Source organism: Abramis brama, assembly GCF_963993115.1.
Source record: "Abramis brama genome assembly, chromosome: 20".
Lineage (NCBI taxonomy): Eukaryota > Metazoa > Chordata > Actinopteri > Cypriniformes > Leuciscidae > Abramis > Abramis brama.
Genome location: NC_139982.1, coordinates 15,658,069 through 15,667,837, shown reverse-complemented (window position 1 = coordinate 15,667,837; position 9,769 = coordinate 15,658,069). Strand labels below are relative to the sequence as shown.

At 33.5% G+C, this 9,769-nt stretch overlaps 1 long non-coding RNA gene across 1 annotated transcript; it reads left to right on the top strand.

The window, feature by feature from the left end:
* The first annotated feature begins 6,315 nt into the window (after positions 1–6,315).
* LOC311070323 lies at positions 6,316–9,428 on the top strand. Its single transcript, XR_014603661.1, has 3 exons — positions 6,316–6,468; positions 7,164–7,290; positions 7,379–9,428. It is a non-coding gene; the product is annotated as an uncharacterized lncRNA (long non-coding RNA).
* The last annotated feature ends 341 nt before the right edge of the window (positions 9,429–9,769 follow it).

Sequence of the window (9,769 nt, the reverse complement as noted above, 5' to 3'; positions counted from 1 at the left end):
CATACAGTGTCCTGAGTAACAAATAACAGCAGCTTTACCTCAGTCTGCCAGATGACTTTAGTGAAATTTCTGCACAATTTCGGTTGTAAGAACGGTATTATGAAGCAAAGCTCTCACAGAAGTCATTTTCAAACCAAACAGATTTCCGTTGGTCAACGAATCGTGAAGAATGAATGCAACCCACTTGAACACGAGCAAAATCTGTATGGGGAACTTGTTCGCCCTCATTCAAAACTCCCGATCATGTGGATTCCTATTGAAATGACTGGATTTCAACTGTGGAATTTCATACTATGTCTACTATTATTTCAGCGTACAGTAAGTAAACGGGACAGTATGAAAATTTTCCATAAAATACCGGATGGACATAGAGCACCACACAAGTACACGAGTTGCCTATGCATTTTCAGTGGGATGAATGAAGCTGGAAGCAATCACTCATTTGATTGAACTTTTTTTTAAAAAAGTTTTAATTAAAAGAAATAAAAACAGATTAGTGGATTTTTCAATAGCCGATTTTAAAATGACCCCAAATTATAAATATGTGGTAATAGTCTTACCAAATATCAGTAGTTATTTATTGTTATTAACGTTAAAGTCATTATTTCAACCCTGTGACAGAAAGTTTGGAATTCATAGACTGTAAATTCTGTGTTCCTTGTAATTATATATATATATATTTTAAAATGCTAATATATTTCTCTTTCAAAACATGTTTTGTGTCAACTCTGTTACATTCTAAATATTTGGGGGTTGCAAAATATTTAATAAAGTCATATTTATAACAAGGTTGAACCGGGTTTCTTACAACAAAATAAAAATTAATTTCAATTAAGGCGAAATTTAGGTAGAAACAAAGTTGAATTTCAAGTTTTTTTTATTTAACAGTGATTAATGTGACTGCAAATAATAAATTATATATATATATATATATTTTTTTTTTATAGATATTTTGCATTACACTAAACAAAATGCATCAAATAATTATTATGTTTTATGGTAAGTCATGAGGACAAGCTTGGCACACAAGTTTAGTTCCTGACAACAGCCCATTTACTGCACAGTATTCAAACCAGATCCGTTCCAAGCAAAGCCATTAAGCACAAACATTATTGCAAATTAAGTGTCGATGTTGATTTGCGTTTCGCCACTGAACAGTCATCACATGCATTGTGGTTTACTGATTGCAAGCTAATGAGTGGGAGTGATTAGAAGCAAGCGCCGATGATCTTGGTTTCTATGTTTATTTTATATTGATGTGATTTGCTTCAGTTGACCAGAACACCATAGTGTGTGAAAATGTTTTGGTTTGTTAGATCACCATATTCTCTCTAGAGACCCCCCAAAAACTCCTACTCTGACTCCCTCGTCTCTAATGGGACTAAGTCAACCTCTCCCCCATTCCGGCTGGAATATCCCAGATTGTAAAAGTCTTGAATTTTAAGGCCGTTGTCATGGCAAGGTTCACGACTCACTTGCAAGTTTCTTACTCATCCTTTCCCACTGTTGAGGGTTTTCGTCAGATTATTTGTCTCTTTGGGGCAGGGGCGAGGACAATAAAAAACCTTTTGTTGAGTTTTCCCACGCACACTATAACGCAATGGTGTATTTTGGATCGCGTGCAGAAACGGCTCATATTAACGCTGATAAAAACATCTCTCTATTGTTTTCTTTTAGTCTCAGAGTCTCCTATTACCCGTCTTCTGTAAGCCATCCATCCGTCTCTCTTAAGGAATCTATCGCTTTATTTTTCCTCCGATTTCCGATTGTTCTCATCCTCCCACTCTTTTTTCGGTTTGTGTCTGGTGTTTTTTTTAGCTTCCCTCCTTCTTCGCTACCATTCTGTATTGGCCTTGTCAGAACTTGGACTCCCTTGTCTCTAATAGGGCCGAGTTGGCTTCTCCCCCATTCCAGAAGATGGATGAAATACCCCAGAATTTAAGGGTCTGGAGGCCTTTCAGAACCCACACTGAGGGTCGGGCCTCCAGGACTGTCGACAAGTTGCCTCTCTCTGGGGTGCCGATAACCTCTATTTGTACATGGGAGAGTTCCCACTAGGCAGTTTTCATGTCATATTAGTCTTTATATATTGGATAAAATGTCAAACTCACAGTTTTATAATAATGATGAAATCATATCAGTTTTCTTTTATCACAATACAAATGCCATTGTCAGTGGAGGATGTGGGGTGAACTGTAAATCATTACACTTCGATTTACACAAAGTTGCCATTTTTACCAAGTCTCTGAATTTTTTAATACTAATTAGTTATCCTTTCCCCAATGTGCTCAACATCACTTTCCACCCTGTTATTCCAATTATTCTTTAACCCTTTCATGCATCTTTCATCTGTTCAAAAAGCATTTTCTGGCATTTGCATGGGTTTGATGGCATAGTTGCACATCAGTCTCTACAGTGGACACAAGTGCATCTTCCTATACATTGCCAACAAGTGGCAAGCTGTTGTGTGTCGATTTTTTCACCCTTTCACACCAAGATGGCCAATGCAATGAAATGAGAAATGCCAAGTTTCTCCGGAATATCCACCCATTCCTTCTATCCTAGGAGACTATATTTCAGCTACAATTCATACTATTACTTTTTGAAAATACTTAATCTGCAGTAACTTTTTTTTTACTGCAAATAAATGTATTTATGTTATTAGAATGTAATTTGCATCAACATCAAAAAAGTAATGTGATTACATAATGTATGCGACTTGTAATGCATTACTTTACTCATTACATCAAAAAGTAATTGATTACGTAATGCACATTACTTTTAATGCATTACTTTACTTGTAACATCAAAAAGTAATCTGATTACGTAATGCACATTACTTTTAATGCATTACTTGTAACATCAAAAAGTAATCTGATTACGTAATGCACATTACTTTTAATGCATTACTTGTAACAAAAATACGTAATGCACGTTACTTGTAATGCATTAATTGTTAGATCAAAAAGTAATCTGTTTACATAATGCATGTTGCTTGTAATGCATTACTTTACATAATCAGATTACTTTTTGATCTAATGAGTAAAGTAATGCATTACAAGTAACATGCATTACGTAAACATTATTTTTTGATCTAACGAGTAATGCATGTTACTTGTAATGCGTTACTTTACTCGTAACATCAAAAAGTAATCTGATTACATAATGCACAGTACTTGTAATGAATTACTTTGTTAGATCAAAAAGTAATCTGATTACGTAATGCATGTTACTTGTAAACATTACTTTACTCGTAACATTAAAAAATCTCTGATTACGTAATGCACGTTACTTGTAACATCAAAAAAGTAATCTGATTGCGTTATGCATGTTACTTGTAATGCGTTACCCCCCAACACTGCTCATTTCAGATGAGATTGAAAACACCTGATGTTAGGTTTTCTCAGAGGAGGGCTATGATAGAAATCTGTCCATCTTGAACATAATCAGAATTATCAGCTAATAAGGGTAAATTGATACTCTGGTACACTGGAGGGAGCATCTGAGTTGGGTTTCCACAGTTGTACCTTGACAGGCTGTATAGATCTCTAATGGAATCACGTCCTCATGTTCTGATATCAAAGATACGCAAAGTTCAACTTGTATGAAGTTAAATTGCCTTTGCAATATTTTGCATTTATATTTTTTGTATACATTTTATAGTTTTCACATGATTTTATATAATTTTATTGAGTGGTTTGTTAAATACACACAATATTGCAGTGTCATTACTGTATTATGTTTAATACAGTATCTCTTCAGTTTAAACCATAAACGCATGCTGTCCACTCAAAGCGGACATCGGAAAATCTCTTTGAAAAATATGTGTAAAAAACAAAACAAAAAAAAACTTTCAAATCTTGTTTTTCATGCCCTAAGAGCAATAAAAACACACAGAGAAAAAAATCCTGACTGAGGTTATCATAATTCATGCACGAAAGGGTTAAATAACAAAAGCTGGGTCCTTAGGGACATTTTAAAACAACAGCACTTACATCAGTAAGTATTCACAATTGATTTATGGTACATAGTATTGTGGAATTATTTTGTTTTACTCAAAAACCTTCCAACTTGTTTGAGTAAATTGTATAATTGGTATGATAACAACAACATTTCAAAAGATCATTTTGAATCCATTTTGTTAATCCATCCTGTAACATTCCATCCTGATAGGAATGTTTTTTGTTTGCATACTGTTGGGAATTCTGTTCATTTCTTTTTTTCCATCCTGCTAAAAATCATTTTAACTTTTTATTTCCATCCTGTAACATTCCATCCTGATAGGAATCTTATTTTTTTTTATTTCCATCCTGTTGGGAATTATGATAATTTATTTATTTCTATCATGTTAATAATCGTGTTAACTTCTTTATTTCCATCCTGTAACATTCCATTCTTATAGGAATCCTATATTTTTTTTAAATCCTGTTACATTCCATCATGTTAGGAATTTTGTTAATATCTTTATTTCTATCATTGCTAATCATTCTGTTAATTTGAATATTTCCACCCTTTGATTCATCCTGGATTATTATTATTTTATGGAAAAATCAAATTATAATTAATTAAGTTTATGTGTTTGAGCTTGACCGGAACATATTTCTGAAATTCTGCTGTACCCTTTTATAGAATTATTTCTAAACTACAACACATTTTTAAAAATGTTACAGAGTTCAAGTCCCAGTTCTATATAACAGAAGTAAACCATGAAAAGACGACATGTACTGAACCGTATCTTTGTTGGCTTGACCTACATGTCCACTCTGAATTTTTTGTTTATAGTTTTTATCTAACGCAGAGAAACTATTTTTCCAAGCCAAAACATGAAAGTGGTCAGTCTCCAAGATAATAATTTAACACTTATTGATCTGATAACTAAGTGCAAGACGTGGAGCAGTCTGGCCCGAGCACAGCAAACAGGAGACAAGTTCAGACTTTTTATGACCCTAATGTTCCCCAGAGGCATATTTTATGTTTTTGACTCCATGGGTTCAAGTTCTGTGTAATGATCATTCAAGTGAGCTCATGTTTTTGTGTGTGAACTCATGCCTGATGTGAATTTACAGGTTTCTTTTATTTTCAGGATCTTCTTAGCGGAACGCAAATTACGTACGACGATGACCTACACGAGTGATTGATTTCTCAAGCCATTACATTACATCTCAAGTATTGCATTAACTTTTAATATGGGATTTGACCTTGCGTTGAAAACTGATTAAAAAACGATCATTGCATCATTTAAGACACCAAGCAACACTCCCAAATCTCCCAAAAGACATCGCTGATGCTTATCCAATTCTTTTTAAAGAAACGACATAAATTTCTACTGCTTAATTATGAGAGGAAGAGGAAATTTTATCTGTATCTCGGTTACATATTATGGAAAAACCTTTCCAACATTTTATATTTTTAGCGACAAATAACCTATATTTCTTGTAACCAGATTGTGGGGGCTGTAGATAGCTAATTTTATTACTAATTTTCAATTTAACATGACACTTTATATGAAGTGACTTCATATAAAAAATAAAAAATAATAAAGAAAAGTAAGTAACCTGGTTGCCTTAATTTAAGTTAAGTTCATTGAAATTAAAACATTGAGTTAATACAATTAAGGAGATTGGTTTAATCAACAGAAACTCAAAATATTATGTTATCTGAACCACATAAACAATCTAAGTTGATTTGACAAAAGAAAGAATGCTGTGATAAATCTTTTAAAGATGCAAAGGTGATAAATCATGGATCGACACTTTTGCAGTTTGAGCGAGTTAAGTAAATATGTTTTACTTAAAATATTATTATTGTCATTTTTAACAGTTATCTCTTCTAAACTTACAAATGTTTTTTTTTATTTTGGCCCTGATTTAGAGATATTTAAAAAAAAAGAAAATGCAACAATTCTGAGTCATTTCTTGACCATAAAAAATGTATTAAATTATTAAATTAATGTATTAAATTAATGTTAGCAGATTTGTTTTGTTTTTAAAAAAGGTGTATTTTGGGGTTAAAAAGGGATATTAAAATATGTATTTTCCATTGAAATTGTTTGTCTTGCCAATACATACATAGTCTGATTTCACTACTAAACCCAGAGCTTCATAATCTGAGGATATTAGTGTTTTGTATCATACAATTTGTTTGTGCTATTTACAATAAATCCCACTTATCTGATGTGCTGTTATCACGTGCAGCGACATTCATACACTTTAAGTAGCCTTCATTTTGAGGCCACTGTTTTATTATTACGTAATAATATATTATTTCTGCATCCTCGAGCGTTTGTAGATGTGGACTGAAAGTGGTGGTGAAGTTGTGGTCAGGGAGAGGTTAACTGGTTCGGGCTAGTTGGGCTGAGCTCTGACGCGGGGATGGAGAGCTCAGAGACGCGCTTCTGCTCCAGAGGATCCCGCGGCTGAACCTCCTCCGGCTTTCTCCACTCTTCTGCGCCGACACTTTAATGCACGGGTGAGTCCCACTCCTTCCGCAGACATATTCAGCGCGTGACGCATGAGACGTCACAGCAACGTAAAGCGCGTGCGAGCGTCATGCGTAGTCTATATGATAACATGACAGGTTCATTGAGCAGCGTCAGGCGCGTGAATAACTCCGACAGTTTGTAGTCCTCCACGAGTTCATTTAGTTATAATGCAACTGTGAAGATGAGTAAGTTAAAATTGATTTTAAACACTCAGTGATTGATTATTTTGTCAACATACTGATGTTGCTGCATGTAGAGCCACTCAAATTTACATAAGTAACATGATAACCGTAATTTACTGCAGTTCTTACTTAAGTAACTTGGTTTTAGTAATCAGCAAATTAAAATGGCAGAAATGTTATGAAATTGTAATCCAGTAGCTATTGATTATTGATTTTACAGTAGGCTAGTAACAATACCTAATAACTTGTAACCTAATAACTTTTTGAACGGTTACCATGATAAATGTTTGCCAAGGAAGTCAAACTTCTTTTGAAAAGTGTTTGGTCATTTTGTCAACACTGTAAAGACTCCATGAAATCACTTTATTTCCATTCACAACCATTAATAGAGCGAGTGCACAACCACTTTTAAAACCCTCCCGCCCCCCATAAGAGCATGAAGAAATAATTATTTATTATAATAAATAATAATTATTTAATAATGATTCGTTTTCTTGCAGTTCCTGATTGGTTGATACTTCTCTTCAGGAATTGATTTGATCAATTTTAAAAAATGAACTTTAAGTAACGCTGATGGCTTGAACAGAAGCATATACCATACATTGATAACCTCTGAGCTCACGGAAGGTTTGTCTTTAAAGGTTTATAAGTTACTCTTAGTAAAACAATCCTCTTATGGACAAATAAATGGGATTTTCTTTCTTTTTTTTTCCAGTACTTTGGTTATTCGGGAAGTGGCTGGATTCATTCTGAAAGTGTTTTATTGCTTTTGTCCATGGAACAATCTGTCAAGTGTGGTACACATGCGGCCTTCGGAAAATTGTTTCCCCTGACAAAGTATGCAGAATCAACAATTAATTAGCGTCCTTTTAATAAGCATTATTTAATGTCTTGAAAGTGCAGCCAAAACATCAGGACTGGTTTGTGTGGGTGGATGAAAGCTGGAGCAATGAAGATCCATGGGATGTCGAGAAACTTTACCAGACCTAAATAATTGCTTAGTAACTGGGACTTTCCCAAAACTTCACTGAACACAATGTCCTGTTGTTAACCTTTTTGCCAGAACAGATAAAAAATTAACCAAGCCACCTTCCAAATGCACTGTGCACTTCCTGATTTTGCCGAGTTAGACCCGTTCTTGTTGATCCTGGAACAACATTCCTGTCTGAAAATTTAGTCCTAACCCCTAAATCTAACCCTACCCAAATCTTATATCTCTAAAATAAGAGGGAAATCAAATCTGATTGGTTGATTGGAATGTTGCTCCCCTTGGTGAAATCAGGTTCTGCATGCACGCACATGGGGTCAGTAAGATTTTACTTTTTTTTCTTCTTCTTTTTTTCATTTATTAATACTTTTATTCAGCAAGGGTGCTAAATTGATCAAAAGTGTGTGTATATGTATATATATATATATATATGAAAAAAGAGAAGAAAGAGATGATAAAACTTCTCCCAGACTTTTTCTTGGCATTTTTGTAATCTGGTTTGAGTAGCTGGTCTCAAGATTTTCCCAGACCTGCCCGGAACCTCAGAACTCTCAGCATGTCCTGTGGTTGACACTTGTTTTCTAACCAAAAGCATGTGCGATGTGTAATGACTCACCCTATAGTTGGGTACGAATTGTGCAGACAGATCATCAACAGAACTGAAAAAACCAAACAAATTGACCCTCCTTAAGAATGGAATTAATCTGAAAGCGTGTAACATTGAGCAATAATCGGATACAGTTACAGCCGACAGATGAAAGATGCGCACAATAATGAACTGCTAATGTAAGTCTTATTTCTGAAGACAATACATAATTCATTGTTACACTACTGTTCAAAAGTTTGGGGTCATTAATAAAAAAATTCTACTTTAGTTCAGCAAGAATGCATTCAATTGATCAAAAGCTGACATTAAAGACATTTTAATGTTACAAAGGATCTGTTTCAAATAACTGTTCTTTTGTACTTTTTATTCATCAAAGAATCCTGAAAAACAAAAGCATTAATGTTTCAACACAAATATTAAGATGCACAACCATTTTCAACATTGATAATAATCATAATTGAGCATCAAATCATCATATTAGAATGATTTCTGAAGGATCATGCGACACTGAAGACTAAAGTAATGATGCTGAAAATTCAGATTTGATCACAGGAATAAATTACATTTTAAAATAATATTCAAATAGAAAACAGTTCTTTTAAATTGTAATAATATTTCACATTTTTTTCTGTTTCTGTTTTTTGGTAGTGTATATGATTGTGTTTTGGTAGTGTATATGATTGTCATGGAGTTGCTATGCATGTTTTTTTTTTTACTTCTGAACTATTTGGGGACATAAATTAAAAAGTGATACATTTGTTCTGATTTCATAATGAAGAAGAAAAAACAAGGATGACATTCTTGAAAAGAAAACCTTTTTGAGTAGTTTGGCTTACTCTTGTATGGAAGCTTGTTTTCTGTCACAGAAAAAAAAAGTAATTGCACCTTTTTATCTCACCATTCCGACTTTTTTTCCTCACAACTGTAACTTTATAACTTATATTTACTCACCCTTGTGTCGTTTCAAACCTATATGACCTTCTTTCTTTTGCGGAACATAAAAGAATATCATAAAAGATATTTTGAAGAATATTGGTTTTGAAGAGCTTTGGTCTGTCAATATATCTAAATACCAATTCATACGCAGCTTCTGAAAAACATCATGGCTGTTGTAACCTAAAAGTTGATGTGTAATAAATTCTATGTTCAATTAAATCAAATATTTCATTCTAAAGCTTTTTGTAATGTCTATTTGATGCTTTTCTCATTTAACACAATAATGACTTTAAATGATCTTTTGGGGGTCATTTCTCAGCCAAATTTGATTTGCGATTAATTCGATTAATCACCACATCATGTAATTAATTAGATTAAAAATTTGAATCGCTTGACATCCCTAATATTTAAAATTCTTTTTGGAGAAGTTGTGTACACAATAAGAAATGAAAGGAAAATATTTGACTTTTTACTTGATGGTTACACCACCTGACATTTTTAGAGTTATTAAATGTAATCGTTTGTGGATAGCATATAAGTTTATCAAATTCAACATGAAGGGCCCTATTTTAACG